Source organism: Myodes glareolus, chromosome 14 (assembly GCF_982192425.1).
Source record: "Myodes glareolus chromosome 14, mMyoGla1.1, whole genome shotgun sequence".
NCBI lineage: Eukaryota > Metazoa > Chordata > Mammalia > Rodentia > Cricetidae > Myodes > Myodes glareolus.
The window spans coordinates 69,226,167-69,236,513 of NC_142039.1; the positions used below are offsets into that span (position 1 = coordinate 69,226,167).

The 10,347-nt window shown below is 47.3% G+C and overlaps 1 pseudogene; it reads left to right on the forward strand.

Moving 5' to 3' along the window:
- Window positions 1–8,577: 8,577 nt before the first annotated feature.
- On the forward strand, window positions 8,578–9,119 carry LOC125408911 (large ribosomal subunit protein eL21 pseudogene; annotated as a pseudogene).
- Window positions 9,120–10,347: the final 1,228 nt, after the last annotated feature.

Here is a 10,347-nt window from a genome sequence, read left to right on the forward strand (position 1 = left end):
GTCCTTATCACTTGTGGCAACATGGGTAGGCATAGAAGACAGAATGGGCACTGAACGAAGAGACAGACGAATTACTACGTCCATGAGGGAATCTCTAAAATAGTTCAACTCAGAATCAGATGGAGTGGTCATTCATCAGCTGTGAGGAAATGGTAGGTGGCTTTCTTTTTGTTTCTTTTTGCTAATAGATCCCTGGGATGGTTTAAATGAGGAATGTACCCATGAGTTCAGGTATGTGAGCATTTGGTGCCCAGTTAGTGATGCTGTTGGGCGAGGTTCAGGAGATACAGCCTTGCTGAGGCGTATCCCTGGAGGGGGCTTGTGAGCATGTTATAGCCATACTCCACTTGCAGGCCGCTCTCAAAGCAGGAGCGCATCCTCTTCCTGCCACCATGCCCACAGCCTGCTGCCTGCTGCCGTGATCTCCACCATGGTTTCATTCCTCTGGAACTATAAGCCTACATTAACTCTTTCTTCTCTAACCTGCCCTGATCATGGTGTTTTATCACAGCCACAGAGAAACTAGTACATGCCCAGTCTCTGCCCAATGTCCCACAAGATGCCAAGTTCTACCCCTCTCAGACCATGCAATAGAGGGACCTGATCCTCTTCTTGCCCTACAGGTGAGAGGTTACCTCAGGACAGGCCTAAGAGAGGTAGGCACTTCTCTGGACACAGCTGTTGGTTCAGAGATGAACGCAGAGCTCAGCCTGAGGCCTTCAGCTGAGGCCGTCCGAACTCATCCTCAGGACTCCCTTCAAGGATCAGGGAAGAAGGAGGTAGCCCGCAGCTGTTGAACACTGCCTTATGACCACATAGAGAAAGACTCTTAGAAAATGGAGCCTGGATCAGAGAAGGCAGAGTCATGCCATGGAGAAACAGCGTGGAGAAGTCATCCAAAGGCTGGATGTTGCTACCCTGGAAAGTATGGAATTCCAGAGCATATAGCTGGGAGTCTACTGGTCCTGCCGGGTGATGGCCCTGGAAGCCAACTGCTCAGCTTCACTGCCCTAGAGCAGAGATGATTGGCAGCTCAGCACATGGTTCACCCCTATTGGCTCCTACCCATCCAAGCTCCTCCCACCCCTGCTGGTGACTTTAGACTCCCCCAATGGCTTGGGCCCTTTGTTGTTCAGAATGGACTGAGTCCCAGCTCTCCACTCTCACCTCCTTTCTCTTTCTTCTTTGAAAGTTTATCTCTGAACATTCTGGAAGCCTGCCTTTTTAGCGGCTTCTCTGCCATGCTTTCAAAAGCTTGAAACAATCCCCAAGTTCATAAGCTAATGGGATTTGGAGGGGCCTTTGGGGAAGTAACCAGGATTAGATGGGGTCTCTAGGGTGGGTCTCCCATGGCGGCCTTAGTGGCAAAGGCTTTTTGTTGATTCCCTCCCCTATGTTGGGTGCAGCACAAGGACCCCACTAACCAGGGCCAGGCCTCCATCACTGTCAGCTGAAGGCATTTCTATTTAGTTCTGTTAGTCTCTCAGTCTTGGGACTTTCGTTAGAAAAGCAGAAAAATGGCCTAAGATCCTTCCTTGTTCATCAGCTTAAAGGAATAAAAACGAAGTCCAGTTCTCCCCATAGCCGGGACTGGGTCATGCAAACCAAGCTGGGGGAAGATTAACCACCATTTTCAAGTGAGCATTAATTTCTCCCCGTGCTCAAGACCTGATTCGATAGCGCTATATGACTGAGATATTTGGCATTTGTGAATGGACTCCTACTCAATCTTTTCTCATTTTTAGGAAGGGAAGGTATTTTATAGAGAGTGGGGTTTATCACTTTTGTCTTGGCCCTTGGACAAAAACACATTTTTCATACCCTTTGCCGCATGCGGATCCTACCGCCCCTTGTCTTCCCAAGCAGGTTTTTCTACTGATCATCTTGATGGCCGCGATACATTCTTCCCATCGTCCCCCACCAGCAAACGCCATCAGGTGTCTTCAGCGGTAGACTCTGGCTTCTCTTCCGCTCGGATCTCACTGGCTTCTGTGTGAGCTGGGGTCGTGAGAGCAATGGATTTGAAATAGCACACTGCTGTGGTCGTTAGCGTTCGGAGAAGGATCTGGTTTCCCGGAGAACTGATGAAAATCAGATGTGTCCAGGGAGACTCCTGGCCTGGCCTGCTCTTGTAAAGGAGTGGACAGCTACGTGGGGCTGTGTCTATGACTGGCATGGTCGTTTTTCAAATGCACATTTTCATCTAATGATCATAATGGTTGGTCTGAATTGATTTGGGCATGAGCAGAGTTGAAAAATACCAGGTCAGGCTTTTCAGGTGACTTAAAAGTGGATAAATAAAGGAAAGCATAGGAAAATGAAGAGGAAAGGAAGGGGAGACGGATGGGAAGGAGAGGAGAGAAGAAAGAAGGAAGGGAGGAGGAGGGAGTGAGAAAAGACACCTGCTATGGTGGGCGTCTTCACATCCCATCCCATTTCACTGCCCCGAAGGCCAAAGAGGGACGTCTCTTTACCTCCTCTCTGCAGGTGAACCTAGACCCACTTGTTTGTCAAAGTGGAGCCAAGCTCCAAATCCATCCATACGACTCGAGATATCATGTTCTAAAGTTTCCCATCATGACGGGATGGAGCCAGTTCCCCAAGAACCCGTAACACTAGCTATAAATCCAGACAGAAAACGACGGCTCCCTTCTACACTGACTCCAGGAAATGAAAAATAAACCACCAACTGTCGCATCAGCTAGATACGCATGGGGGGTGGGGAGACAGGCAAGCTCCCCAGTGAGTGGTGGCTGATGCATTACACTGGGGCATGCGACCACGCTCACCGTCAGGACCCAAGACTGTCCCAATCTGGAGGAGACCAGCATGGCCCACTGACAAGACCGCTGGCTGTCCTTTGATTCATTAGAACATCATCCTGTCAACAGTTCTTGCACATCTGGTTCCATGATGCCTTTAAAAACATGCGTAAGGAAAGAAAAGGAGAGCCAGCCCTACCCCATGGCAAGTCAGTGACCCATTCCTAGAATTTTCAGCCTTTCCCTGGCTTTGACACATGAGTAGTTTTTCCCTCCATCCAGGTTTGTCCAAAAATGTTTACCCAAATACCCAGGAGGCAACTCTTGGGAAGCCCACCCCCACCTCTTGAGTGTACACTTTGCCCTGCAGTATAACCCCCACCCAGTTGCCTACTTTGTCTGGTCTCTGTGTTCTTTCTGATGGGGAAGTTATCTGTAAACATGGACAGAGGGCTCATTCATTCCCAAGTCTCACTCCCTGGCACAATAGTGGCGTCAACAACTCGCATAGAAGTGTAATTACCTTCTAACAGTATCAAGAATTAGGACTTTAGGGCTGCAGAGATGGCTCAGTGGTTAAGAGCACTTACTTGTTGCTCTTGTTGAGGACCCTGGTTCAGTTCCCAGCACCTCTGTGGAGGTTTATAATCATCTGTAACTGCAGTTGCAGAGGATCTGATACCCTCTTCTGCCCTCTGTGGGCACCAGGCATGCATGGCACATATCTATACATCATACATGTGGACAAACCCTCATATATATATATATATATATATATATATATATATATATACATATATATGATAGATAGATAGATAGATAGATAGATAGATGATAGAGGGATAGAGAGATAGACAGAGATAGGTAGGTAGATAGGTAGATAGCTAGATAAGTAGATGGATAGATAAGTAGATAGGTAGATGATAGGTAGGTAGATAGAAGGGTATATAGATGATAGATGATAAGTAAGTAGATAGATAGATGGATAGATATACAGATGATAGATAAGTAGATAGATAGGTAGGTAGGTAGATAGATGATAGATAGATAATAGATAGATGATAGATAGATAATAGATAGATAGATAGGGCCTTGAAGAAGCAGTCAGACTGCAAGTTCTGCTTCTGTACAGATTAGAGCCATCTTGAGAATGTTCCAGTTAACCACAGGCACTGGTTCTTTCTATGATCAGCCCTTTCTTGTCCAACTGTCACTGTTTTCTCTTCTCTGGTGGGAAGACACAGCAAGAGAAACCTTCCAGATGCTACCCCCCGCCCCAATCTTGGCTTTCTCTGCCTCTAGAATCATTAACCAATCAATTTGTTTTCATTATAAATTGCCAAGTTGATAGCATTCTGTTTACTGGCACAACACAGACTAGGCAGGAGCCCATGGCTACAATCGATTCAAGTTCATGCCCAGGTCCTGCCAGGCTAGAGCCCAATAGCATCTCCATGCCAGTAACCATGACACAGCTACTGTGCTCCCATCTTGAGGGCCCGGGGACCCTTCTTCTGGGGTCTCGTACACTTCTGGTACCTCTGAAGGGACTCACAAGAGCCATCACCGAAGTCCCCATTGCAAGCCCACTGCTGCTAAAGCATTTTGTGTCCTAGTTCCGCACACAACTTGTGGGCCCTGAGTGACCTAGGGACACCCCCATTAAACCATTCCTTCATCTTCAACCCCGCCAGCTCCAGAAGGTTCCAGCAAGAGTCTTTTATTGAGCCCCAAGGACAGAGCCAGTGGGACCTGTCCCTACCATCCCCAGCCTTGTGTACAGAATCACTTCCTCACTCTCTTTTAGTAAAAAACAGTCGACCCAAACTGTCTCCAAATTGAGTTCTGGGTGGCCTGCTCTCACTTGTCCCAAACAGGCTCAGGTTTGTCTGGCTTCCTTAAAGGGTGCAGCTTAGAAAGGCACCATCAACCGCGATCAGAGTTTGCAGGCTCACACAAGGGGCCAGACGGGGCTCCAGCTTCTTGAAACCTTGGCACCTTGCTCCTACTTCCCAGAGTTGATTCCCATTTCCTCCTGTTCACCATCACCTTCAGAACAGGAGCAGAGACTGGCCCACCTTCCTGAGACAAGTCTGGGGCCAGATACGAGAAGCCCACGGAGAACTACAATGCTCAGCTCCTAGAACATGAAGCCCACGATCAATCCCTTAGCTTCCGGGAGAGGGGCCAATGGCAATAACCCCTGAGTGGAAATTGGCCTTGTGAGCTGTCCCTTCATTCTTCATCTGAGGAAATGTCCTTGAACCCCAGCTTGGCACTGGTAACGAACAAGAACTGTAATATGTATCTAATTACATAGGATTCTCGTCAGAATTAAACAATGAATATGACAGCCCAGGAAACTAAGGCAAATTTAGCCAATTATTACTGTCACCACAAGCCTGTCACTAGGTGGCTTTACAAACTCCATAGCCATTCTGGCATGGATTCCACTGGAAGGAGAATTTAAGTTACACCCAGCGTCCCCTGGATTCAGCAAGCGTATTTGCTTATGAAGGATTCCCCCCAGGGCTCAGATGAAGCCTCGACTTTTGCTAATAAGGGAACTGAAGATCAGAGAGGTGGCCCTGTAGATCCAGTATCACTTGGAGAGGAACGGACAGCAGTGTCCTTGGTGACCTATGGGTATCAGGAGGTAAAAGAACACCCCCCCCCCCCCCCCGTCCCCCGCACAGGTTAAGCCCATGCTCATCAGACCAGACTGTACTGTCAAAGAGACACGATAGGATGAGTTATGACCCAGGGCTCAGGGATGTGCAGCCATCCCTGCTTCCCAGTGTTTTCAGTTCTAGCGGGGAGGTGGCAAGGGGGTGGGAGGGGGGCAAATCTGATCTTGTAAAATTGCAGCAGGGCCAAAAAGGCCTCTGGTCCGCTTCGCAGACAATGGTGCCCTCTGCTGGTAGCACGAAGATATGCAGCTTCACGGGAGACTGGCGCAGGTTAAACAAGATTCACTATATACAAGTATCTGTTTTTTTTTAAATTTTAATTTAGAATAATATACATTATGAGATAGCGTAGAGATGAAACCCAAGCCTACACTAAAATTCATTGATATTTTGCATTCTTTGTACACACAGACCGACAGATACTTTATTCAGTACTTTCATTAGCGTTCCACACAAAACAGTTTGCTGGTGTGCAAGCTTCTGTTTCTGCTGTCAGAATTTCGGGCAATTTTTCTTCCAATATCTCCGGAAGTGGAAATCACCTGTAATTACTTCTACCTGCTCTCCCCTTGGGTAAATGATACAGCCCCTCAACTTCAGGGCCAATGGCCAGGAACCAGAGGGGGACTCAGGCTCAGTTAACTCACCACGATTGTAGCGGGTCTGATGAGTTCTCTCAGGATCCTGTCCTGACCCTCAGATGTTAGTCCTTTCTCCAGCATCATGTCTGGTACATACACACAAAACTGTTCCTGGAGGAGACCTTCCTGGCCTTGTTGTCTGGACGCAGGACAAGGAAGGATGAGGGAAGTGGGTACCAGGCACTTTCATCTTCAAGAATGGCAGACTGCATATCTAGGGGGAAATTAAGAAAAAGAGTCATTGACGAAGATCAAACCAATCACACCTGTTTCACCCCAGGCTCCGCTAAAGACACCAGCTGCGTGTGCTAACGGTTTGGATGCTCAGAACCACCTCCCGTGGTAAGTACCATTATCTCATTTAACGGTTCAAGCCTTTAGATGCTGTGCAGAGGTGCACAGAAAACTGTGGAGGCCCAAAGAAGCCAAAGGTCAGAGTTTGAGACTCGTTTTTAGTTCATTCAAGGTTAATGTGCTCACTAGCTGTAAACCGGAGTTCTGCTCCGTCAAGGCTGTTGTCAACAGGTGTGGCTAGTTGCCAGACCTTGTGCTCCTGAAATAGGCAAGTAGTTGGTTCCCACCTAAAACAAAAGCCTAAGGATCCAGTTCCCTTTATGGAATTAATTTGGGATTCCACCCAGGGAGTGGTTTGCCTGTGTGTTTGGTCTAGGGTGTGAGTCAAGGGCATGAGCAATGAATGTACCCAGGACTTTCAATCTGTCTGTTAATGCAGTCCTTTTGTTCTGCTCCTACCTTTTGAAATCAGGGGTACTTTTAGTTGTTGGAAAATGAAACACGGGCGATACTATCCTATATGTTTCTGTGTTTTATTATTTTCATTTGCATCTTCATATTCTTTATTGTATTTCTAAATTTTCCACACCTCCACACTAGAAGGCTGGTCCCTGACAGAAAACCAGGGGACAGAGCACACCTCTGAACCGAGGCAGCTGGCTTCCACATCTGTGAGTAGCAACAAGCCCTTCACTTCCCTGGGGGGAGCAGCCGGCAGATGGCACTACCCTGGCACCTGTCTTCCCAGTGCTGACGCAGGCCTGGGACAGAGGAGAACTTCACTGAGAACCCGATGAGCTCATGAGGACCAACTGCTTAATGGTGGACGTCTCAATGACGTCAGCCTGACGCCCACTCCACCTGCCCTGTGCGTGGGGTGAAAACACTTTTTCCTGTGGAGCTGGATATGGGCCTGGCCAACCCTCTGCAGAGTTCTCTCTTTCGGACCTGGATCTTCCCCCTGCCTAGTTTTCATCCGTTACTGCGGCAGGAGGAGCTGATGAGACTGTTAGAGTTGAAGAGTGGACAGGCAGCCTGAAAAATGCCCAGTGTTGGTCCACGAATCCTTCTTAAACATTGTGATTTTATCCCTAAAATTAACCTTTGCTATTTTACTTACTGCTTTCATATTTGTGCTTACTGTGTGTATTAGGTAGTTTTCTGTGGCTGTGATACAAACGCCACGACTAAGGCAACCTACAGAGGCAAGAATTCTTTGGGGCTTACAGTTCCAGAGGGAGGAGAGTCCATTGTGACAGGAAGCAGGGCAGCAAGCAGCAGCCATGGCGGCAGGAACAGGAAGCATGGAGCTCAAAGTTGCAAACATGAATCAGAGAGACTGAGTGGGAAGTGGGGTGCGGCTATGGGCTCTCAAAACCCACCCCCAGTGACATACTTCCTCCAGCCAAGCTGAAGCACCTCCCCAAATCATGCCACCAACTGGGGAGCAAGTCTCCAAAAGCCTGAGCCTATGGGGGGCACTTCTCGTTCACTCTCCCACATTATATGTTAGCTTTACTATTTAGTTTCAATTTTTAGGACTGTTTTTGTGAATTAAATTTATCCATATTTACTAGGTTGGCATTAAAATTGATGAAATCATGCAACAGTTATTTTAAGGAATTTCCAAGCCCATTATCTATTTTATGGAAAATGCTAGTTTCAAAATACAAAAAGTGAATGGGAATGTGGCATTTTGAAATATTTGTGCGAATCTCATGAATGCCTGGGTTAATGGGGGGTGGGGCTGTTCTCATCCACTTTCATTTAGTCTATTGTGCTATAGTGGAGGACAAGAGAGTTTTGGCATCAACGATGCAGAGTTTGGAGTTTGCCCAGGTGAGGGTTTTTTTTTTGTTTTAATCTTGCTTTGGTCCAGTATTCATTCACTATGTTTCCTTTCCTTTGCTTATGGAATGGTAATGCATATCCTGCCTCATTATATGTTGGGGTTTATAATCTGTTTTGTTGATTATTTTATAGGAGATTACAGTTAAGAGATTGCTTGAGTCTCAGAAGAAACTTTGAACTTTGGGCTTGGGAACATTGTTGAGACTGTGGTAGACTATGGGGACTTCTGAAATTGGACTAAATGCATTTTTACGTTATGATATGGCTACAGGTCTTTGGGGGCCAGGGAGCGGAATGTGTTGGTTTAAAAGAAAATGGTCGCTTTTCGGCCGTGGTAGCCATCTTTCAGTAACTCACCAAAATGACAAACACAAAGGGAAAGAGGAGGGGCACTCGCTATATGTTCTCTAGGCCCTTTAGGAAACATGGAGTTGTTCCTTTGGCCACGTACATGTGAATCTACAAGAAGGGCGATATTGTAGACATCAAGGGAATGGGCACTGTTCAAAAAGGAATGCCCCGTAAATGTTACCATGGCAAAACCGGAAGAGTCCCAATGTCACCCAGCATGCTGTGGGCATCATTGTAAACAAGCAAGTTAAGGGCAAGATTCTTGCCAAGAGAATTAATGTGAGGATTGAACACATCAAGCACTCGAAGAGCAGGGACAGCTTCTTGAAGCGGGTGAAGGAGAATGACCAGAAGAAAAAGGAAGCCAAAGAGAAGGGCACCTGGGTTCAGCTGAAGCATCAGCCTGCTCCACCCAGAGAAGCACACTTTGTGAGAACTAACGGCAAGGAGCCTGAGCTGCTGGAGCCCATTCCCTACGAATTCATGGCCTGATGTACAAAAAGAAATAAAAGACCTGGACTGTAAAAAAAAAGAAAGAAAGAAAGAAAGAAAATGGCCCCCCAAAGGAGCAGCACTTATGGGAGGCGTGGCCTTGTCAGAGGAGGAAATGTGCCACTGTAGGGGTGGGGTTTGAGGTCTTTTTTTGCTCAAGCTTCATTCAGTGTGAAACTCAGACAGCTCCTGTTGCTTGCAAGATACAGGACTCTAAGCCGGGCGGTGGTGATGCATGCCTTTAATCCCAGCACTTGGGAGGCAGAGGCAGGCGGATCTCTATGAGTTCGAGGCCAGCCTGGTCTACAAGAGCTAGTTCCAGAACAGGCCCTAAAGCTACATAGAAACCCTGTGTCAAAAAACCAATAACAATAACAACAATAATAATAATGATGAACTGAACCCCTGAACTGTAAGTGAGTCACCCCAATTAAATGTTTTTCTTGGTAAGAGTTGCTGTAATCTTGGTGTCCCTTCACAGCCATGGGAACTCCAGCTAAGACAGTGTATAAATGGGTCTGTGGTAATGTATGAGTGCCTGAGGGGCACTGCAGGAGATGTACATGTGGGTTCCTGAGGAGCTGGAAGTGGATTTGGAGCATCGTGACTTGTGAGTGTGACAGAGACTATGTGTGTGCAGTGAGTGCTAGTCACTGAGGCCTATGTGTGAGTGTAGAGATTGTAGAGATTATAGGGATGTGTGTGGTGTGTGCGTGTGTGTGAATAGCTGAAACCATACGACTGAGAATTGGGTGGCTATATGTGTGAATGACTGAGACCGTGTGTGCACGAGTGAACGAAAGGGCGTAAGTGTGAACTGGCCTGTGTGACTGAGGGAGCATGGATGAGCGGGCAGTATATGAGTTCATTTATGAGCGACTGGGAGTGGGGAAGTAAGGAGTGTGTAAGTGGGTGCGTGGGAAGGGGTGAGTATGGGGTGTGTGTGTGCAGTCGGCTTAAGAGGTATAGATTGCTATCATGTGTGTTGTGAGTGACGAGATGAAGGAGTACAGGCTGTGCACGTGGCTGAAGGATGGAAAGCATATGAGGGAGAATAGGACATATGTGTCTGGGAATTAATGAGAAGATATAGGTGAGTCTCAAGAGTAGATGAGTCTGTGAGTGTGCACTCCACTCACACCTCCCAGGTCACTCACACGCGTGGACACTGGTCTGCTCGTCCTCACTGACTCTCCATTGGCTGCTCCATTGATCTCTGCAGCAGGATAGCCAGATCGCAATGGAGGAGAGTTCCCTGAGAGGTCC